This window comes from Parasteatoda tepidariorum, chromosome 3 (genome assembly GCF_982258835.1).
Source record: "Parasteatoda tepidariorum strain Cologne lab strain chromosome 3, Ptep-v5.0, whole genome shotgun sequence".
Taxonomy (NCBI): Eukaryota; Metazoa; Arthropoda; class Arachnida; order Araneae; family Theridiidae; genus Parasteatoda; species Parasteatoda tepidariorum.
Window position 1 is genome coordinate 124004559 of NC_141757.1, and position 21765 is coordinate 124026323.

Sequence of the window (21765 nt, forward strand, 5' to 3'; positions counted from 1 at the left end):
AAAGGTCAATTTCGTTAGGAAGTCATTGTTAATGAGTGCAACAGTTTAAAAAGAAAATACTTCATTGTTTAGATAACTTTTCAAAGGTATTGTTGCATTTTATAAGGTATAAAATTGATTTTTAAAGAAATAAGTGTTTTCCAATGAATTTTATGCTTTCTTTTCGGTCTTCTTGGGGGGGGGGGGGATTAGGAGGACGGCTTTTGATGTGTGGCAACCCCCCTCCCCCTTTCCAGGGCGATGTATAACAGGTGAGTACTTCTAATTTAAGATAATAAAAAAAGGGAGGCGCTATAAAATTGGGCAGCGGACTGTGTCCAGTTGGCCGAATTGTCATTTAAAAGTAGGGGGGATATGTAGCATTCGCAAACGCGCTCTCTTAACGGTCGCTGGGGTGGGGGGGACGCTTCGATCCGGCCCGTCGGGCCGGATCGAGGGCAAGCAAGAGGTGAGCTCCCTGTCTCGCGCGTTGGCGATTCCTAATTATGCTTAATTGCAAGAGAAAACGGAAGGTGAGTGGTCAACGGCCATACCATGATGAAAATACCGGTTCTCGTCCGATCCCCGAAGTCAAGCATCATCGGGCGCGGTCAGTACTTGGGAGGGTGACCACCCGGGAACACCACGTGTCGTTGGCTTATTTTTCCACGTGTCATCAATGAAAATCCGCCTTTTACTGTAGATTTAGTTTTATTTTCAATTTAGAGTGTTTCTTTTCACTATTTAAGTGTAATTATCTAGTTCTTGATACTGTATGTTGTTTTAATGCTTCAATTAGTTTCTTTTTCAGATTTTAGTATGAATAATTCATGAAAAAGTGGTAAAAAGTGGTGTCAAATTAGACTTTTTCTTTAAAAAAGAAGTAAAAAGTGGCGTAATTGTTGTCGTGGAATGCGGTTTCAATTCTAACCAATTGTTCAACCTAAAATAAGATAAATTCTTCATTTCTGCCACCGCTTTTGGTATAATTAAATACAGTATTGTTGAAGTAGCTAGCAACAATGCAATATAAAGGTCAATTTCGTTAGGAAGTCATTGTTAATGAGTGCAACAGTTTAAAAAGAAAATACTTCATTGTTTAGATAACTTTTCAAAGGTATTGTTGCATTTTATAAGGTATAAAATTGATTTTTAAAGAAATAAGTGTTTTCCAATGAATTTTATGCTTTCTTTTCGGTCTTCTTGGGGGGGGGGGGGATTAGGAGGACGGCTTTTGATGTGTGGCAACCCCCCTCCCCCTTTCCAGGGCGATGTATAACAGGTGAGTACTTCTAATTTAAGATAATAAAAAAAGGGAGGCGCTATAAAATTGGGCAGCGGACTGTGTCCAGTTGGCCGAATTGTCATTTAAAAGTAGGGGGGATATGTAGCATTCGCAAACGCGCTCTCTTAACGGTCGCTGGGGTGGGGGGGACGCTTCGATCCGGCCCGTCGGGCCGGATCGAGGGCAAGCAAGAGGTGAGCTCCCTGTCTCGCGCGTTGGCGATTCCTAATTATGCTTAATTGCAAGAGAAAACGGAAGGTGAGTGGTCAACGGCCATACCATGATGAAAATACCGGTTCTCGTCCGATCCCCGAAGTCAAGCATCATCGGGCGCGGTCAGTACTTGGGAGGGTGACCACCCGGGAACACCACGTGTCGTTGGCTTATTTTTCCACGTGTCATCAATGAAAATCCGCCTTTTACTGTAGATTTAGTTTTATTTTCAATTTAGAGTGTTTCTTTTCACTATTTAAGTGTAATTATCTAGTTCTTGATACTGTATGTTGTTTTAATGCTTCAATTAGTTTCTTTTTCAGATTTTAGTATGAATAATTCATGAAAAAGTGGTAAAAAGTGGTGTCAAATTAGACTTTTTCTTTAAAAAAGAAGTAAAAAGTGGCGTAATTGTTGTCGTGGAATGCGGTTTCAATTCTAACCAATTGTTCAACCTAAAATAAGATAAATTCTTCAATTCTGCCACCACTTTTGGTATAATTAAATACAGTATTGTTGAAGTAGCTAGCAACAATGCAATATAAAGGTCAATTTCGTTAGGAAGTCATTGTTAATGAGTGCAACAATTTAAAAAGAAAAATACTTCATTGTTTAGATAACTTTTCAAAGGTATTGTTGCATTTTATAACGTATAAGAGTGATTTATAATGAAATAAGTGTATTCCAATGAATTTTATGCTTTCTTTTCGGTCTTGTTGGGGGGGGGGGTGATTAGGAGGACGGCTTTTGATGTTTAGCACCCCTCCCCCCCTTTCCAGGGCGATGTATAACAGGTGAGTACTTCTGATTTTAATGTAAAAAAGAAGGGAGGCGCTATAAAATTGGGCAGCGGACGGTGTCCAGTTGGCCGAATTGTTATTTAAAAGAAAGGGGGATATCTAGCATTCGCAAACGCGCTCTCTTGACGGTCGCTGGGGTGGGGGGGACGCTTCGATCCGGCCCGTCGGGCCGGATCGAGGGCAAGCAAGAGGTGAGCTCCCTGTCTCGCGCGTTGGCGATTCCTAATTATGCTTAATTGCAAGAGAAAACGGAAGGTGAGTGGTCAAGGGCCATACCATGATGAAAATACCGGTTCTCGTCCGATCCCCGAAGTGAAGCATCATCGGGCGTGGTCAGTACTTGGGAGGGTGACCACCCGGGAACACCACGTGTCGTTGGCTTATTTTTGCACGTGTCATCAATGAAAATTCGCCTTTTACTGTAGATTTAGTTTTTATTTTCAATTTAGAGTGTTTCTTTTCACTATTTAAGTGTAATTATCTAGTTCTTGATACTGTATGTTGTTTTAATGCTTCAATTAGTTTCTTTTTCAGATTTTAGTATGAATAAATTCATGAAAAAAAGGCAAAAAGTGGTGTCAAATTAGACTTTTTCTTTAAAAAAGGAAGTAAAAAGTGGTGTCATTGTTCTAACGAATTGTTTAACCTAAAATAAGTTAAATTCTTCAATTCTGCCACCACTTTTGGTATAATTAAATACAGTATTGTTGAAGTAGCTAGCAACAATGCAATATAAAGGTCAATTTCGTTAGGAAGTCATTGTTAATGAGTGCAACAATTTAAAAAGAAAAATACTTCATTGTTTAGATAACTTTTCAAAGGTATTGTTGCATTTTATAACGTATAAGAGTGATTTATAATGAAATAAGTGTATTCCAATGAATTTTATGCTTTCTTTTCGGTCTTGTTGGGGGGGGGGTGATTAGGAGGACGGCTTTTGATGTTTAGCACCCCTCCCCCCCTTTCCAGGGCGATGTATAACAGGTGAGTACTTCTGATTTTAATGTAAAAAAGAAGGGAGGCGCTATAAAATTGGGCAGCGGACGGTGTCCAGTTGGCCGAATTGTTATTTAAAAGAAAGGGGGATATCTAGCATTCGCAAACGCGCTCTCTTGACGGTCGCTGGGGTGGGGGGGACGCTTCGATCCGGCCCGTCGGGCCGGATCGAGGGCAAGCAAGAGGTGAGCTCCCTGTCTCGCGCGTTGGCGATTCCTAATTATGCTTAATTGCAAGAGAAAACGGAAGGTGAGTGGTCAAGGGCCATACCATGATGAAAATACCGGTTCTCGTCCGATCCCCGAAGTGAAGCATCATCGGGCGTGGTCAGTACTTGGGAGGGTGACCACCCGGGAACACCACGTGTCGTTGGCTTATTTTTGCACGTGTCATCAATGAAAATTCGCCTTTTACTGTAGATTTAGTTTTTATTTTCAATTTAGAGTGTTTCTTTTCACTATTTAAGTGTAATTATCTAGTTCTTGATACTGTATGTTGTTTTAATGCTTCAATTAGTTTCTTTTTCAGATTTTAGTATGAATAAATTCATGAAAAAAAGGCAAAAAGTGGTGTCAAATTAGACTTTTTCTTTAAAAAAGGAAGTAAAAAGTGGTGTCATTGTTCTAACGAATTGTTTAACCTAAAATAAGTTAAATTCTTCAATTCTGCCACCACTTTTGGTATAATTAAATACAGTATTGTTGAAGTAGCTAGCAACAATGCAATATAAAGGTCAATTTCGTTAGGAAGTCATTGTTAATGAGTGCAACAATTTAAAAAGAAAAATACTTCATTGTTTAGATAACTTTTCAAAGGTATTGTTGCATTTTATAACGTATAAGAGTGATTTATAATGAAATAAGTGTATTCCAATGAATTTTATGCTTTCTTTTCGGTCTTGTTGGGGGGGGGGGTGATTAGGAGGACGGCTTTTGATGTTTAGCACCCCTCCCCCCCTTTCCAGGGCGATGTATAACAGGTGAGTACTTCTGATTTTAATGTAAAAAAGAAGGGAGGCGCTATAAAATTGGGCAGCGGACGGTGTCCAGTTGGCCGAATTGTTATTTAAAAGAAAGGGGGATATCTAGCATTCGCAAACGCGCTCTCTTGACGGTCGCTGGGGTGGGGGGGACGCTTCGATCCGGCCCGTCGGGCCGGATCGAGGGCAAGCAAGAGGTGAGCTCCCTGTCTCGCGCGTTGGCGATTCCTAATTATGCTTAATTGCAAGAGAAAACGGAAGGTGAGTGGTCAAGGGCCATACCATGATGAAAATACCGGTTCTCGTCCGATCCCCGAAGTGAAGCATCATCGGGCGTGGTCAGTACTTGGGAGGGTGACCACCCGGGAACACCACGTGTCGTTGGCTTATTTTTGCACGTGTCATCAATGAAAATTCGCCTTTTACTGTAGATTTAGTTTTTATTTTCAATTTAGAGTGTTTCTTTTCACTATTTAAGTGTAATTATCTAGTTCTTGATACTGTATGTTGTTTTAATGCTTCAATTAGTTTCTTTTTCAGATTTTAGTATGAATAAATTCATGAAAAAAAGGCAAAAAGTGGTGTCAAATTAGACTTTTTCTTTAAAAAAGGAAGTAAAAAGTGGTGTCATTGTTCTAACGAATTGTTTAACCTAAAATAAGTTAAATTCTTCAATTCTGCCACCACTTTTGGTATAATTAAATACAGTATTGTTGAAGTAGCTAGCAACAATGCAATATAAAGGTCAATTTCGTTAGGAAGTCATTGTTAATGAGTGCAACAGTTTAAAAAGAAAATACTTCATTGTTTAGATAACTTTTCAAAGGTATTGTTGCATTTTATAAGGTATAAAATTGATTTTTAAAGAAATAAGTGTTTTCCAATGAATTTTATGCTTTCTTTTCGGTCTTCTTGGGGGGGGGGGGGGATTAGGAGGACGGCTTTTGATGTGTGGCAACCCCCCTCCCCCTTTCCAGGGCGATGTATAACAGGTGAGTACTTCTAATTTAAGATAATAAAAAAAGGGAGGCGCTATAAAATTGGGCAGCGGACTGTGTCCAGTTGGCCGAATTGTCATTTAAAAGTAGGGGGGATATGTAGCATTCGCAAACGCGCTCTCTTAACGGTCGCTGGGGTGGGGGGGACGCTTCGATCCGGCCCGTCGGGCCGGATCGAGGGCAAGCAAGAGGTGAGCTCCCTGTCTCGCGCGTTGGCGATTCCTAATTATGCTTAATTGCAAGAGAAAACGGAAGGTGAGTGGTCAACGGCCATACCATGATGAAAATACCGGTTCTCGTCCGATCCCCGAAGTCAAGCATCATCGGGCGCGGTCAGTACTTGGGAGGGTGACCACCCGGGAACACCACGTGTCGTTGGCTTATTTTTCCACGTGTCATCAATGAAAATCCGCCTTTTACTGTAGATTTAGTTTTATTTTCAATTTAGAGTGTTTCTTTTCACTATTTAAGTGTAATTATCTAGTTCTTGATACTGTATGTTGTTTTAATGCTTCAATTAGTTTCTTTTTCAGATTTTAGTATGAATAATTCATGAAAAAGTGGTAAAAAGTGGTGTCAAATTAGACTTTTTCTTTAAAAAAGAAGTAAAAAGTGGCGTAATTGTTGTCGTGGAATGCGGTTTCAATTCTAACCAATTGTTCAACCTAAAATAAGATAAATTCTTCATTTCTGCCACCGCTTTTGGTATAATTAAATACAGTATTGTTGAAGTAGCTAGCAACAATGCAATATAAAGGTCAATTTCGTTAGGAAGTCATTGTTAATGAGTGCAACAGTTTAAAAAGAAAATACTTCATTGTTTAGATAACTTTTCAAAGGTATTGTTGCATTTTATAAGGTATAAAATTGATTTTTAAAGAAATAAGTGTTTTCCAATGAATTTTATGCTTTCTTTTCGGTCTTCTTGGGGGGGGGGGGGATTAGGAGGACGGCTTTTGATGTGTGGCAACCCCCCTCCCCCTTTCCAGGGCGATGTATAACAGGTGAGTACTTCTAATTTAAGATAATAAAAAAAGGGAGGCGCTATAAAATTGGGCAGCGGACTGTGTCCAGTTGGCCGAATTGTCATTTAAAAGTAGGGGGGATATGTAGCATTCGCAAACGCGCTCTCTTAACGGTCGCTGGGGTGGGGGGGACGCTTCGATCCGGCCCGTCGGGCCGGATCGAGGGCAAGCAAGAGGTGAGCTCCCTGTCTCGCGCGTTGGCGATTCCTAATTATGCTTAATTGCAAGAGAAAACGGAAGGTGAGTGGTCAACGGCCATACCATGATGAAAATACCGGTTCTCGTCCGATCCCCGAAGTCAAGCATCATCGGGCGCGGTCAGTACTTGGGAGGGTGACCACCCGGGAACACCACGTGTCGTTGGCTTATTTTTCCACGTGTCATCAATGAAAATCCGCCTTTTACTGTAGATTTAGTTTTATTTTCAATTTAGAGTGTTTCTTTTCACTATTTAAGTGTAATTATCTAGTTCTTGATACTGTATGTTGTTTTAATGCTTCAATTAGTTTCTTTTTCAGATTTTAGTATGAATAATTCATGAAAAAGTGGTAAAAAGTGGTGTCAAATTAGACTTTTTCTTTAAAAAAGAAGTAAAAAGTGGCGTAATTGTTGTCGTGGAATGCGGTTTCAATTCTAACCAATTGTTCAACCTAAAATAAGATAAATTCTTCATTTCTGCCACCGCTTTTGGTATAATTAAATACAGTATTGTTGAAGTAGCTAGCAACAATGCAATATAAAGGTCAATTTCGTTAGGAAGTCATTGTTAATGAGTGCAACAGTTTAAAAAGAAAATACTTCATTGTTTAGATAACTTTTCAAAGGTATTGTTGCATTTTATAAGGTATAAAATTGATTTTTAAAGAAATAAGTGTTTTCCAATGAATTTTATGCTTTCTTTTCGGTCTTCTTGGGGGGGGGGGGGATTAGGAGGACGGCTTTTGATGTGTGGCAACCCCCCTCCCCCTTTCCAGGGCGATGTATAACAGGTGAGTACTTCTAATTTAAGATAATAAAAAAAGGGAGGCGCTATAAAATTGGGCAGCGGACTGTGTCCAGTTGGCCGAATTGTCATTTAAAAGTAGGGGGGATATGTAGCATTCGCAAACGCGCTCTCTTGACGGTCGCTGGGGTGGGGGGGACGCTTCGATCCGGCCCGTCGGGCCGGATCGAGGGCAAGCAAGAGGTGAGCTCCCTGTCTCGCGCGTTGGCGATTCCTAATTATGCTTAATTGCAAGAGAAAACGGAAGGTGAGTGGTCAAGGGCCATACCATGATGAAAATACCGGTTCTCGTCCGATCCCCGAAGTGAAGCATCATCGGGCGTGGTCAGTACTTGGGAGGGTGACCACCCGGGAACACCACGTGTCGTTGGCTTATTTTTGCACGTGTCATCAATGAAAATTCGCCTTTTACTGTAGATTTAGTTTTTATTTTCAATTTAGAGTGTTTCTTTTCACTATTTAAGTGTAATTATCTAGTTCTTGATACTGTATGTTGTTTTAATGCTTCAATTAGTTTCTTTTTCAGATTTTAGTATGAATAAATTCATGAAAAAAAGGCAAAAAGTGGTGTCAAATTAGACTTTTTCTTTAAAAAAGGAAGTAAAAAGTGGTGTCATTGTTCTAACGAATTGTTTAACCTAAAATAAGTTAAATTCTTCAATTCTGCCACCACTTTTGGTATAATTAAATACAGTATTGTTGAAGTAGCTAGCAACAATGCAATATAAAGGTCAATTTCGTTAGGAAGTCATTGTTAATGAGTGCAACAATTTAAAAAGAAAAATACTTCATTGTTTAGATAACTTTTCAAAGGTATTGTTGCATTTTATAACGTATAAGAGTGATTTATAATGAAATAAGTGTATTCCAATGAATTTTATGCTTTCTTTTCGGTCTTGTTGGGGGGGGGGGGTGATTAGGAGGACGGCTTTTGATGTTTAGCACCCCTCCCCCCCTTTCCAGGGCGATGTATAACAGGTGAGTACTTCTGATTTTAATGTAAAAAAGAAGGGAGGCGCTATAAAATTGGGCAGCGGACGGTGTCCAGTTGGCCGAATTGTTATTTAAAAGAAAGGGGGATATCTAGCATTCGCAAACGCGCTCTCTTGACGGTCGCTGGGGTGGGGGGGACGCTTCGATCCGGCCCGTCGGGCCGGATCGAGGGCAAGCAAGAGGTGAGCTCCCTGTCTCGCGCGTTGGCGATTCCTAATTATGCTTAATTGCAAGAGAAAACGGAAGGTGAGTGGTCAAGGGCCATACCATGATGAAAATACCGGTTCTCGTCCGATCCCCGAAGTGAAGCATCATCGGGCGTGGTCAGTACTTGGGAGGGTGACCACCCGGGAACACCACGTGTCGTTGGCTTATTTTTGCACGTGTCATCAATGAAAATTCGCCTTTTACTGTAGATTTAGTTTTTATTTTCAATTTAGAGTGTTTCTTTTCACTATTTAAGTGTAATTATCTAGTTCTTGATACTGTATGTTGTTTTAATGCTTCAATTAGTTTCTTTTTCAGATTTTAGTATGAATAAATTCATGAAAAAAAGGCAAAAAGTGGTGTCAAATTAGACTTTTTCTTTAAAAAAGGAAGTAAAAAGTGGTGTCATTGTTCTAACGAATTGTTTAACCTAAAATAAGTTAAATTCTTCAATTCTGCCACCACTTTTGGTATAATTAAATACAGTATTGTTGAAGTAGCTAGCAACAATGCAATATAAAGGTCAATTTCGTTAGGAAGTCATTGTTAATGAGTGCAACAATTTAAAAAGAAAAATACTTCATTGTTTAGATAACTTTTCAAAGGTATTGTTGCATTTTATAACGTATAAGAGTGATTTATAATGAAATAAGTGTATTCCAATGAATTTTATGCTTTCTTTTCGGTCTTGTTGGGGGGGGGGGTGATTAGGAGGACGGCTTTTGATGTTTAGCACCCCTCCCCCCCTTTCCAGGGCGATGTATAACAGGTGAGTACTTCTGATTTTAATGTAAAAAAGAAGGGAGGCGCTATAAAATTGGGCAGCGGACGGTGTCCAGTTGGCCGAATTGTTATTTAAAAGAAAGGGGGATATCTAGCATTCGCAAACGCGCTCTCTTGACGGTCGCTGGGGTGGGGGGGACGCTTCGATCCGGCCCGTCGGGCCGGATCGAGGGCAAGCAAGAGGTGAGCTCCCTGTCTCGCGCGTTGGCGATTCCTAATTATGCTTAATTGCAAGAGAAAACGGAAGGTGAGTGGTCAAGGGCCATACCATGATGAAAATACCGGTTCTCGTCCGATCCCCGAAGTGAAGCATCATCGGGCGTGGTCAGTACTTGGGAGGGTGACCACCCGGGAACACCACGTGTCGTTGGCTTATTTTTGCACGTGTCATCAATGAAAATTCGCCTTTTACTGTAGATTTAGTTTTTATTTTCAATTTAGAGTGTTTCTTTTCACTATTTAAGTGTAATTATCTAGTTCTTGATACTGTATGTTGTTTTAATGCTTCAATTAGTTTCTTTTTCAGATTTTAGTATGAATAAATTCATGAAAAAAAGGCAAAAAGTGGTGTCAAATTAGACTTTTTCTTTAAAAAAGGAAGTAAAAAGTGGTGTCATTGTTCTAACGAATTGTTTAACCTAAAATAAGTTAAATTCTTCAATTCTGCCACCACTTTTGGTATAATTAAATACAGTATTGTTGAAGTAGCTAGCAACAATGCAATATAAAGGTCAATTTCGTTAGGAAGTCATTGTTAATGAGTGCAACAATTTAAAAAGAAAAATACTTCATTGTTTAGATAACTTTTCAAAGGTATTGTTGCATTTTATAACGTATAAGAGTGATTTATAATGAAATAAGTGTATTCCAATGAATTTTATGCTTTCTTTTCGGTCTTGTTGGGGGGGGGGGGTGATTAGGAGGACGGCTTTTGATGTTTAGCACCCCTCCCCCCCTTTCCAGGGCGATGTATAACAGGTGAGTACTTCTGATTTTAATGTAAAAAAGAAGGGAGGCGCTATAAAATTGGGCAGCGGACGGTGTCCAGTTGGCCGAATTGTTATTTAAAAGAAAGGGGGATATCTAGCATTCGCAAACGCGCTCTCTTGACGGTCGCTGGGGTGGGGGGGACGCTTCGATCCGGCCCGTCGGGCCGGATCGAGGGCAAGCAAGAGGTGAGCTCCCTGTCTCGCGCGTTGGCGATTCCTAATTATGCTTAATTGCAAGAGAAAACGGAAGGTGAGTGGTCAAGGGCCATACCATGATGAAAATACCGGTTCTCGTCCGATCCCCGAAGTGAAGCATCATCGGGCGTGGTCAGTACTTGGGAGGGTGACCACCCGGGAACACCACGTGTCGTTGGCTTATTTTTGCACGTGTCATCAATGAAAATTCGCCTTTTACTGTAGATTTAGTTTTTATTTTCAATTTAGAGTGTTTCTTTTCACTATTTAAGTGTAATTATCTAGTTCTTGATACTGTATGTTGTTTTAATGCTTCAATTAGTTTCTTTTTCAGATTTTAGTATGAATAAATTCATGAAAAAAAGGCAAAAAGTGGTGTCAAATTAGACTTTTTCTTTAAAAAAGGAAGTAAAAAGTGGTGTCATTGTTCTAACGAATTGTTTAACCTAAAATAAGTTAAATTCTTCAATTCTGCCACCACTTTTGGTATAATTAAATACAGTATTGTTGAAGTAGCTAGCAACAATGCAATATAAAGGTCAATTTCGTTAGGAAGTCATTGTTAATGAGTGCAACAATTTAAAAAGAAAAATACTTCATTGTTTAGATAACTTTTCAAAGGTATTGTTGCATTTTATAACGTATAAGAGTGATTTATAATGAAATAAGTGTATTCCAATGAATTTTATGCTTTCTTTTCGGTCTTGTTGGGGGGGGGGGGTGATTAGGAGGACGGCTTTTGATGTTTAGCACCCCTCCCCCCCTTTCCAGGGCGATGTATAACAGGTGAGTACTTCTGATTTTAATGTAAAAAAGAAGGGAGGCGCTATAAAATTGGGCAGCGGACGGTGTCCAGTTGGCCGAATTGTTATTTAAAAGAAAGGGGGATATCTAGCATTCGCAAACGCGCTCTCTTGACGGTCGCTGGGGTGGGGGGGACGCTTCGATCCGGCCCGTCGGGCCGGATCGAGGGCAAGCAAGAGGTGAGCTCCCTGTCTCGCGCGTTGGCGATTCCTAATTATGCTTAATTGCAAGAGAAAACGGAAGGTGAGTGGTCAAGGGCCATACCATGATGAAAATACCGGTTCTCGTCCGATCCCCGAAGTGAAGCATCATCGGGCGTGGTCAGTACTTGGGAGGGTGACCACCCGGGAACACCACGTGTCGTTGGCTTATTTTTGCACGTGTCATCAATGAAAATTCGCCTTTTACTGTAGATTTAGTTTTTATTTTCAATTTAGAGTGTTTCTTTTCACTATTTAAGTGTAATTATCTAGTTCTTGATACTGTATGTTGTTTTAATGCTTCAATTAGTTTCTTTTTCAGATTTTAGTATGAATAAATTCATGAAAAAAAGGCAAAAAGTGGTGTCAAATTAGACTTTTTCTTTAAAAAAGGAAGTAAAAAGTGGTGTCATTGTTCTAACGAATTGTTTAACCTAAAATAAGTTAAATTCTTCAATTCTGCCACCACTTTTGGTATAATTAAATACAGTATTGTTGAAGTAGCTAGCAACAATGCAATATAAAGGTCAATTTCGTTAGGAAGTCATTGTTAATGAGTGCAACAATTTAAAAAGAAAAATACTTCATTGTTTAGATAACTTTTCAAAGGTATTGTTGCATTTTATAACGTATAAGAGTGATTTTTAAAGAAATAAGTGTTTTCCAATGAATTTTATGCTTTCTTTTCGGTCTTCTTGGGGGGGGGGGATTAGGAGGACGGCTTTTGATGTGTGGCAACCCCCCTCCCCCTTTCCAGGGCGATGTATAACAGGTGAGTACTTCTAATTTAAGATAATAAAAAAAGGGAGGCGCTATAAAATTGGGCAGCGGACTGTGTCCAGTTGGCCGAATTGTCATTTAAAAGTAGGGGGGATATGTAGCATTCGCAAACGCGCTCTCTTAACGGTCGCTGGGGTGGGGGGGACGCTTCGATCCGGCCCGTCGGGCCGGATCGAGGGCAAGCAAGAGGTGAGCTCCCTGTCTCGCGCGTTGGCGATTCCTAATTATGCTTAATTGCAAGAGAAAACGGAAGGTGAGTGGTCAACGGCCATACCATGATGAAAATACCGGTTCTCGTCCGATCCCCGAAGTCAAGCATCATCGGGCGCGGTCAGTACTTGGGAGGGTGACCACCCGGGAACACCACGTGTCGTTGGCTTATTTTTCCACGTGTCATCAATGAAAATCCGCCTTTTACTGTAGATTTAGTTTTATTTTCAATTTAGAGTGTTTCTTTTCACTATTTAAGTGTAATTATCTAGTTCTTGATACTGTATGTTGTTTTAATGCTTCAATTAGTTTCTTTTTCAGATTTTAGTATGAATAAATTCATGAAAAAAAGGCAAAAAGTGGTGTCAAATTAGACTTTTTCTTTAAAAAAGGAAGTAAAAAGTGGTGTCATTGTTCTAACGAATTGTTTAACCTAAAATAAGTTAAATTCTTCAATTCTGCCACCACTTTTGGTATAATTAAATACAGTATTGTTGAAGTAGCTAGCAACAATGCAATATAAAGGTCAATTTCGTTAGGAAGTCATTGTTAATGAGTGCAACAATTTAAAAAGAAAAATACTTCATTGTTTAGATAACTTTTCAAAGGTATTGTTGCATTTTATAACGTATAAGAGTGATTTATAATGAAATAAGTGTATTCCAATGAATTTTATGCTTTCTTTTCGGTCTTGTTGGGGGGGGGGGGTGATTAGGAGGACGGCTTTTGATGTTTAGCACCCCTCCCCCCCTTTCCAGGGCGATGTATAACAGGTGAGTACTTCTGATTTTAATGTAAAAAAGAAGGGAGGCGCTATAAAATTGGGCAGCGGACGGTGTCCAGTTGGCCGAATTGTTATTTAAAAGAAAGGGGGATATCTAGCATTCGCAAACGCGCTCTCTTGACGGTCGCTGGGGTGGGGGGGACGCTTCGATCCGGCCCGTCGGGCCGGATCGAGGGCAAGCAAGAGGTGAGCTCCCTGTCTCGCGCGTTGGCGATTCCTAATTATGCTTAATTGCAAGAGAAAACGGAAGGTGAGTGGTCAAGGGCCATACCATGATGAAAATACCGGTTCTCGTCCGATCCCCGAAGTGAAGCATCATCGGGCGTGGTCAGTACTTGGGAGGGTGACCACCCGGGAACACCACGTGTCGTTGGCTTATTTTTGCACGTGTCATCAATGAAAATTCGCCTTTTACTGTAGATTTAGTTTTTATTTTCAATTTAGAGTGTTTCTTTTCACTATTTAAGTGTAATTATCTAGTTCTTGATACTGTATGTTGTTTTAATGCTTCAATTAGTTTCTTTTTCAGATTTTAGTATGAATAAATTCATGAAAAAAAGGCAAAAAGTGGTGTCAAATTAGACTTTTTCTTTAAAAAAGGAAGTAAAAAGTGGTGTCATTGTTCTAACGAATTGTTTAACCTAAAATAAGTTAAATTCTTCAATTCTGCCACCACTTTTGGTATAATTAAATACAGTATTGTTGAAGTAGCTAGCAACAATGCAATATAAAGGTCAATTTCGTTAGGAAGTCATTGTTAATGAGTGCAACAGTTTAAAAAGAAAATACTTCATTGTTTAGATAACTTTTCAAAGGTATTGTTGCATTTTATAAGGTATAAAATTGATTTTTAAAGAAATAAGTGTTTTCCAATGAATTTTATGCTTTCTTTTCGGTCTTCTTGGGGGGGGGGGGGATTAGGAGGACGGCTTTTGATGTGTGGCAACCCCCCTCCCCCTTTCCAGGGCGATGTATAACAGGTGAGTACTTCTAATTTAAGATAATAAAAAAAGGGAGGCGCTATAAAATTGGGCAGCGGACTGTGTCCAGTTGGCCGAATTGTCATTTAAAAGTAGGGGGGATATGTAGCATTCGCAAACGCGCTCTCTTAACGGTCGCTGGGGTGGGGGGGACGCTTCGATCCGGCCCGTCGGGCCGGATCGAGGGCAAGCAAGAGGTGAGCTCCCTGTCTCGCGCGTTGGCGATTCCTAATTATGCTTAATTGCAAGAGAAAACGGAAGGTGAGTGGTCAACGGCCATACCATGATGAAAATACCGGTTCTCGTCCGATCCCCGAAGTCAAGCATCATCGGGCGCGGTCAGTACTTGGGAGGGTGACCACCCGGGAACACCACGTGTCGTTGGCTTATTTTTCCACGTGTCATCAATGAAAATCCGCCTTTTACTGTAGATTTAGTTTTATTTTCAATTTAGAGTGTTTCTTTTCACTATTTAAGTGTAATTATCTAGTTCTTGATACTGTATGTTGTTTTAATGCTTCAATTAGTTTCTTTTTCAGATTTTAGTATGAATAATTCATGAAAAAGTGGTAAAAAGTGGTGTCAAATTAGACTTTTTCTTTAAAAAAGAAGTAAAAAGTGGCGTAATTGTTGTCGTGGAATGCGGTTTCAATTCTAACCAATTGTTCAACCTAAAATAAGATAAATTCTTCATTTCTGCCACCGCTTTTGGTATAATTAAATACAGTATTGTTGAAGTAGCTAGCAACAATGCAATATAAAGGTCAATTTCGTTAGGAAGTCATTGTTAATGAGTGCAACAGTTTAAAAAGAAAATACTTCATTGTTTAGATAACTTTTCAAAGGTATTGTTGCATTTTATAAGGTATAAAATTGATTTTTAAAGAAATAAGTGTTTTCCAATGAATTTTATGCTTTCTTTTCGGTCTTCTTGGGGGGGGGGGGGATTAGGAGGACGGCTTTTGATGTGTGGCAACCCCCCTCCCCCTTTCCAGGGCGATGTATAACAGGTGAGTACTTCTAATTTAAGATAATAAAAAAAGGGAGGCGCTATAAAATTGGGCAGCGGACTGTGTCCAGTTGGCCGAATTGTCATTTAAAAGTAGGGGGGATATGTAGCATTCGCAAACGCGCTCTCTTAACGGTCGCTGGGGTGGGGGGGACGCTTCGATCCGGCCCGTCGGGCCGGATCGAGGGCAAGCAAGAGGTGAGCTCCCTGTCTCGCGCGTTGGCGATTCCTAATTATGCTTAATTGCAAGAGAAAACGGAAGGTGAGTGGTCAACGGCCATACCATGATGAAAATACCGGTTCTCGTCCGATCCCCGAAGTCAAGCATCATCGGGCGCGGTCAGTACTTGGGAGGGTGACCACCCGGGAACACCACGTGTCGTTGGCTTATTTTTCCACGTGTCATCAATGAAAATCCGCCTTTTACTGTAGATTTAGTTTTATTTTCAATTTAGAGTGTTTCTTTTCACTATTTAAGTGTAATTATCTAGTTCTTGATACTGTATGTTGTTTTAATGCTTCAATTAGTTTCTTTTTCAGATTTTAGTATGAATAATTCATGAAAAAGTGGTAAAAAGTGGTGTCAAATTAGACTTTTTCTTTAAAAAAGAAGTAAAAAGTGGCGTAATTGTTGTCGTGGAATGCGGTTTCAATTCTAACCAATTGTTCAACCTAAAATAAGATAAATTCTTCATTTCTGCCACCGCTTTTGGTATAATTAAATACAGTATTGTTGAAGTAGCTAGCAACAATGCAATATAAAGGTCAATTTCGTTAGGAAGTCATTGTTAATGAGTGCAACAGTTTAAAAAGAAAATACTTCATTGTTTAGATAACTTTTCAAAGGTATTGTTGCATTTTATAAGGTATAAAATTGATTTTTAAAGAAATAAGTGTTTTCCAATGAATTTTATGCTTTCTTTTCGGTCTTCTTGGGGGGGGGGGGGATTAGGAGGACGGCTTTTGATGTGTGGCAACCCCCCTCCCCCTTTCCAGGGCGATGTATAACAGGTGAGTACTTCTAATTTAAGATAATAAAAAAAGGGAGGCGCTATAAAATTGGGCAGCGGACTGTGTCCAGTTGGCCGAATTGTCATTTAAAAGTAGGGGGGATATGTAGCATTCGCAAACGCGCTCTCTTAACGGTCGCTGGGGTGGGGGGGACGCTTCGATCCGGCCCGTCGGGCCGGATCGAGGGCAAGCAAGAGGTGAGCTCCCTGTCTCGCGCGTTGGCGATTCCTAATTATGCTTAATTGCAAGAGAAAACGGAAGGTGAGTGGTCAACGGCCATACCATGATGAAAATACCGGTTCTCGTCCGATCCCCGAAGTCAAGCATCATCGGGCGCGGTCAGTACTTGGGAGGGTGACCACCCGGGAACACCACGTGTCGTTGGCTTATTTTTCCACGTGTCATCAATGAAAATCCGCCTTTTACTGTAGATTTAGTTTTATTTTCAATTTAGAGTGTTTCTTTTCACTATTTAAGTGTAATTATCTAGTTCTTGATACTGTATGTTGTTTTAATGCTTCAATTAGTTTCTTTTTCAGATTTTAGTATGAATAATTCATGAAAAAGTGGTAAAAAGTGGTGTCAAATTAGACTTTTTCTTTAAAAAAGAAGTAAAAAGTGGCGTAATTGTTGTCGTGGAATGCGGTTTCAATTCTAACCAATTGTTCAACCTAAAATAAGATAAATTCTTCATTTCTGCCACCGCTTTTGGTATAATTAAATACAGTATTGTTGAAGTAGCTAGCAACAATGCAATATAAAGGTCAATTTCGTTAGGAAGTCATTGTTAATGAGTGCAACAGTTTAAAAAGAAAATACTTCATTGTTTAGATAACTTTTCAAAGGTATTGTTGCATTTTATAAGGTATAAAATTGATTTTTAAAGAAATAAGTGTTTTCCAATGAATTTTATGCTTTCTTTTCGGTCTTCTTGGGGGGGGGGGGGATTAGGAGGACGGCTTTTGATGTGTGGCAACCCCCCTCCCCCTTTCCAGGGCGATGTATAACAGGTGAGTACTTCTAATTTAAGATAATAAAAAAAGGGAGGCGCTATAAAATTGGGCAGCGGACTGTGTCCAGTTGGCCGAATTGTCATTTAAAAGTAGGGGGGATATGTAGCATTCGCAAACGCGCTCTCTTAACGGTCGCTGGGGTGGGGGGGACGCTTCGATCCGGCCCGTCGGGCCGGATCGAGGGCAAGCAAGAGGTGAGCTCCCTGTCTCGCGCGTTGGCGATTCCTAATTATGCTTAATTGCAAGAGAAAACGGAAGGTGAGTGGTCAACGGCCATACCATGATGAAAATACCGGTTCTCGTCCGATCCCCGAAGTCAAGCATCATCGGGCGCGGTCAGTACTTGGGAGGGTGACCACCCGGGAACACCACGTGTCGTTGGCTTATTTTTCCACGTGTCATCAATGAAAATCCGCCTTTTACTGTAGATTTAGTTTTATTTTCAATTTAGAGTGTTTCTTTTCACTATTTAAGTGTAATTATCTAGTTCTTGATACTGTATGTTGTTTTAATGCTTCAATTAGTTTCTTTTTCAGATTTTAGTATGAATAATTCATGAAAAAGTGGTAAAAAGTGGTGTCAAATTAGACTTTTTCTTTAAAAAAGAAGTAAAAAGTGGCGTAATTGTTGTCGTGGAATGCGGTTTCAATTCTAACCAATTGTTCAACCTAAAATAAGATAAATTCTTCATTTCTGCCACCGCTTTTGGTATAATTAAATACAGTATTGTTGAAGTAGCTAGCAACAATGCAATATAAAGGTCAATTTCGTTAGGAAGTCATTGTTAATGAGTGCAACAGTTTAAAAAGAAAATACTTCATTGTTTAGATAACTTTTCAAAGGTATTGTTGCATTTTATAAGGTATAAAATTGATTTTTAAAGAAATAAGTGTTTTCCAATGAATTTTATGCTTTCTTTTCGGTCTTCTTGGGGGGGGGGGGGATTAGGAGGACGGCTTTTGATGTGTGGCAACCCCCCTCCCCCTTTCCAGGGCGATGTATAACAGGTGAGTACTTCTAATTTAAGATAATAAAAAAAGGGAGGCGCTATAAAATTGGGCAGCGGACTGTGTCCAGTTGGCCGAATTGTCATTTAAAAGTAGGGGGGATATGTAGCATTCGCAAACGCGCTCTCTTAACGGTCGCTGGGGTGGGGGGGACGCTTCGATCCGGCCCGTCGGGCCGGATCGAGGGCAAGCAAGAGGTGAGCTCCCTGTCTCGCGCGTTGGCGATTCCTAATTATGCTTAATTGCAAGAGAAAACGGAAGGTGAGTGGTCAACGGCCATACCATGATGAAAATACCGGTTCTCGTCCGATCCCCGAAGTCAAGCATCATCGGGCGCGGTCAGTACTTGGGAGGGTGACCACCCGGGAACACCACGTGTCGTTGGCTTATTTTTCCACGTGTCATCAATGAAAATCCGCCTTTTACTGTAGATTTAGTTTTATTTTCAATTTAGAGTGTTTCTTTTCACTATTTAAGTGTAATTATCTAGTTCTTGATACTGTATGTTGTTTTAATGCTTCAATTAGTTTCTTTTTCAGATTTTAGTATGAATAATTCATGAAAAAGTGGTAAAAAGTGGTGTCAAATTAGACTTTTTCTTTAAAAAAGAAGTAAAAAGTGGCGTAATTGTTGTCGTGGAATGCGGTTTCAATTCTAACCAATTGTTCAACCTAAAATAAGATAAATTCTTCATTTCTGCCACCGCTTTTGGTATAATTAAATACAGTATTGTTGAAGTAGCTAGCAACAATGCAATATAAAGGTCAATTTCGTTAGGAAGTCATTGTTAATGAGTGCAACAGTTTAAAAAGAAAATACTTCATTGTTTAGATAACTTTTCAAAGGTATTGTTGCATTTTATAAGGTATAAAATTGATTTTTAAAGAAATAAGTGTTTTCCAATGAATTTTATGCTTTCTTTTCGGTCTTCTTGGGGGGGGGGGGGATTAGGAGGACGGCTTTTGATGTGTGGCAACCCCCCTCCCCCTTTCCAGGGCGATGTATAACAGGTGAGTACTTCTAATTTAAGATAATAAAAAAAGGGAGGCGCTATAAAATTGGGCAGCGGACTGTGTCCAGTTGGCCGAATTGTCATTTAAAAGTAGGGGGGATATGTAGCATTCGCAAACGCGCTCTCTTAACGGTCGCTGGGGTGGGGGGGACGCTTCGATCCGGCCCGTCGGGCCGGATCGAGGGCAAGCAAGAGGTGAGCTCCCTGTCTCGCGCGTTGGCGATTCCTAATTATGCTTAATTGCAAGAGAAAACGGAAGGTGAGTGGTCAACGGCCATACCATGATGAAAATACCGGTTCTCGTCCGATCCCCGAAGTCAAGCATCATCGGGCGCGGTCAGTACTTGGGAGGGTGACCACCCGGGAACACCACGTGTCGTTGGCTTATTTTTCCACGTGTCATCAATGAAAATCCGCCTTTTACTGTAGATTTAGTTTTATTTTCAATTTAGAGTGTTTCTTTTCACTATTTAAGTGTAATTATCTAGTTCTTGATACTGTATGTTGTTTTAATGCTTCAATTAGTTTCTTTTTCAGATTTTAGTATGAATAATTCATGAAAAAGTGGTAAAAAGTGGTGTCAAATTAGACTTTTTCTTTAAAAAAGAAGTAAAAAGTGGCGTAATTGTTGTCGTGGAATGCGGTTTCAATTCTAACCAATTGTTCAACCTAAAATAAGATAAATTCTTCATTTCTGCCACCGCTTTTGGTATAATTAAATACAGTATTGTTGAAGTAGCTAGCAACAATGCAATATAAAGGTCAATTTCGTTAGGAAGTCATTGTTAATGAGTGCAACAGTTTAAAAAGAAAATACTTCATTGTTTAGATAACTTTTCAAAGGTATTGTTGCATTTTATAAGGTATAAAATTGATTTTTAAAGAAATAAGTGTTTTCCAATGAATTTTATGCTTTCTTTTCGGTCTTCTTGGGGGGGGGGGGGATTAGGAGGACGGCTTTTGATGTGTGGCAACCCCCCTCCCCCTTTCCAGGGCGATGTATAACAGGTGAGTACTTCTAATTTAAGATAATAAAAAAAGGGAGGCGCTATAAAATTGGGCAGCGGACTGTGTCCAGTTGGCCGAATTGTCATTTAAAAGTAGGGGGGATATGTAGCATTCGCAAACGCGCTCTCTTAACGGTCGCTGGGGTGGGGGGGACGCTTCGATCCGGCCCGTCGGGCCGGATCGAGGGCAAGCAAGAGGTGAGCTCCCTGTCTCGCGCGTTGGCGATTCCTAATTATGCTTAATTGCAAGAGAAAACGGAAGGTGAGTGGTCAACGGCCATACCATGATGAAAATACCGGTTCTCGTCCGATCCCCGAAGTCAAGCATCATCGGGCGCGGTCAGTACTTGGGAGGGTGACCACCCGGGAACACCACGTGTCGTTGGCTTATTTTTCCACGTGTCATCAATGAAAATCCGCCTTTTACTGTAGATTTAGTTTTATTTTCAATTTAGAGTGTTTCTTTTCACTATTTAAGTGTAATTATCTAGTTCTTGATACTGTATGTTGTTTTAATGCTTCAATTAGTTTCTTTTTCAGATTTTAGTATGAATAATTCATGAAAAAGTGGTAAAAAGTGGTGTCAAATTAGACTTTTTCTTTAAAAAAGAAGTAAAAAGTGGCGTAATTGTTGTCGTGGAATGCGGTTTCAATTCTAACCAATTGTTCAACCTAAAATAAGATAAATTCTTCATTTCTGCCACCGCTTTTGGTATAATTAAATACAGTATTGTTGAAGTAGCTAGCAACAATGCAATATAAAGGTCAATTTCGTTAGGAAGTCATTGTTAATGAGTGCAACAGTTTAAAAAGAAAATACTTCATTGTTTAGATAACTTTTCAAAGGTATTGTTGCATTTTATAAGGTATAAAATTGATTTTTAAAGAAATAAGTGTTTTCCAATGAATTTTATGCTTTCTTTTCGGTCTTCTTGGGGGGGGGGGGGGATTAGGAGGACGGCTTTTGATGTGTGGCAACCCCCCTCCCCCTTTCCAGGGCGATGTATAACAGGTGAGTACTTCTAATTTAAGATAATAAAAAAAGGGAGGCGCTATAAAATTGGGCAGCGGACTGTGTCCAGTTGGCCGAATTGTCATTTAAAAGTAGGGGGGATATGTAGCATTCGCAAACGCGCTCTCTTAACGGTCGCTGGGGTGGGGGGGACGCTTCGATCCGGCCCGTCGGGCCGGATCGAGGGCAAGCAAGAGGTGAGCTCCCTGTCTCGCGCGTTGGCGATTCCTAATTATGCTTAATTGCAAGAGAAAACGGAAGGTGAGTGGTCAACGGCCATACCATGATGAAAATACCGGTTCTCGTCCGATCCCCGAAGTCAAGCATCATCGGGCGCGGTCAGTACTTGGGAGGGTGACCACCCGGGAACACCACGTGTCGTTGGCTTATTTTTCCACGTGTCATCAATGAAAATCCGCCTTTTACTGTAGATTTAGTTTTATTTTCAATTTAGAGTGTTTCTTTTCACTATTTAAGTGTAATTATCTAGT

General features: G+C 40.1%; 13 non-coding genes and 9 pseudogenes across 13 annotated transcripts; all 22 read left to right on the forward strand.

The window, feature by feature from the left end:
• The first annotated feature begins 519 nt into the window (after window positions 1-519).
• On the forward strand, window positions 520-638 carry LOC147814315 (5S ribosomal RNA). The gene has a single exon (XR_015432819.1). It is a non-coding gene; the product is annotated as a 5S ribosomal RNA (ribosomal RNA).
• Window positions 639-1529: 891 nt separating this feature from the next.
• On the forward strand, window positions 1530-1648 carry LOC147814316 (5S ribosomal RNA). Its single transcript, XR_015432820.1, has one exon. It is a non-coding gene; the product is annotated as a 5S ribosomal RNA (ribosomal RNA).
• An 891-nt stretch (window positions 1649-2539) lies between these two features.
• Window positions 2540-2658, forward strand: LOC147814317 (5S ribosomal RNA; annotated as a pseudogene).
• An 871-nt stretch (window positions 2659-3529) lies between these two features.
• Window positions 3530-3648, forward strand: LOC147814318 (5S ribosomal RNA; annotated as a pseudogene).
• An 872-nt stretch (window positions 3649-4520) lies between these two features.
• LOC147814319 (5S ribosomal RNA) lies at window positions 4521-4639 on the forward strand (annotated as a pseudogene).
• An 873-nt stretch (window positions 4640-5512) lies between these two features.
• On the forward strand, window positions 5513-5631 carry LOC147814320 (5S ribosomal RNA). The gene has a single exon (XR_015432821.1). It is a non-coding gene; the product is annotated as a 5S ribosomal RNA (ribosomal RNA).
• An 891-nt stretch (window positions 5632-6522) lies between these two features.
• Window positions 6523-6641, forward strand: LOC147814321 (5S ribosomal RNA). The gene has a single exon (XR_015432822.1). It is a non-coding gene; the product is annotated as a 5S ribosomal RNA (ribosomal RNA).
• An 891-nt stretch (window positions 6642-7532) lies between these two features.
• Window positions 7533-7651, forward strand: LOC147814322 (5S ribosomal RNA; annotated as a pseudogene).
• An 873-nt stretch (window positions 7652-8524) lies between these two features.
• LOC147814323 (5S ribosomal RNA) lies at window positions 8525-8643 on the forward strand (annotated as a pseudogene).
• Window positions 8644-9515: 872 nt separating this feature from the next.
• LOC147814324 (5S ribosomal RNA) lies at window positions 9516-9634 on the forward strand (annotated as a pseudogene).
• Window positions 9635-10507: 873 nt separating this feature from the next.
• Window positions 10508-10626, forward strand: LOC147814325 (5S ribosomal RNA; annotated as a pseudogene).
• Window positions 10627-11499: 873 nt separating this feature from the next.
• Window positions 11500-11618, forward strand: LOC147814326 (5S ribosomal RNA; annotated as a pseudogene).
• An 871-nt stretch (window positions 11619-12489) lies between these two features.
• LOC147814327 (5S ribosomal RNA) lies at window positions 12490-12608 on the forward strand. The gene has a single exon (XR_015432823.1). It is a non-coding gene; the product is annotated as a 5S ribosomal RNA (ribosomal RNA).
• An 872-nt stretch (window positions 12609-13480) lies between these two features.
• On the forward strand, window positions 13481-13599 carry LOC147814328 (5S ribosomal RNA; annotated as a pseudogene).
• An 872-nt stretch (window positions 13600-14471) lies between these two features.
• On the forward strand, window positions 14472-14590 carry LOC147814329 (5S ribosomal RNA). Its single transcript, XR_015432824.1, has one exon. It is a non-coding gene; the product is annotated as a 5S ribosomal RNA (ribosomal RNA).
• An 891-nt stretch (window positions 14591-15481) lies between these two features.
• On the forward strand, window positions 15482-15600 carry LOC147814330 (5S ribosomal RNA). The gene has a single exon (XR_015432825.1). It is a non-coding gene; the product is annotated as a 5S ribosomal RNA (ribosomal RNA).
• An 891-nt stretch (window positions 15601-16491) lies between these two features.
• On the forward strand, window positions 16492-16610 carry LOC147814331 (5S ribosomal RNA). Its single transcript, XR_015432826.1, has one exon. It is a non-coding gene; the product is annotated as a 5S ribosomal RNA (ribosomal RNA).
• Window positions 16611-17501: 891 nt separating this feature from the next.
• Window positions 17502-17620, forward strand: LOC147814332 (5S ribosomal RNA). The gene has a single exon (XR_015432827.1). It is a non-coding gene; the product is annotated as a 5S ribosomal RNA (ribosomal RNA).
• An 891-nt stretch (window positions 17621-18511) lies between these two features.
• Window positions 18512-18630, forward strand: LOC147814333 (5S ribosomal RNA). The gene has a single exon (XR_015432829.1). It is a non-coding gene; the product is annotated as a 5S ribosomal RNA (ribosomal RNA).
• An 891-nt stretch (window positions 18631-19521) lies between these two features.
• Window positions 19522-19640, forward strand: LOC147814334 (5S ribosomal RNA). Its single transcript, XR_015432830.1, has one exon. It is a non-coding gene; the product is annotated as a 5S ribosomal RNA (ribosomal RNA).
• An 891-nt stretch (window positions 19641-20531) lies between these two features.
• Window positions 20532-20650, forward strand: LOC147814335 (5S ribosomal RNA). Its single transcript, XR_015432831.1, has one exon. It is a non-coding gene; the product is annotated as a 5S ribosomal RNA (ribosomal RNA).
• An 892-nt stretch (window positions 20651-21542) lies between these two features.
• On the forward strand, window positions 21543-21661 carry LOC147814336 (5S ribosomal RNA). The gene has a single exon (XR_015432832.1). It is a non-coding gene; the product is annotated as a 5S ribosomal RNA (ribosomal RNA).
• The last annotated feature ends 104 nt before the right edge of the window (window positions 21662-21765 follow it).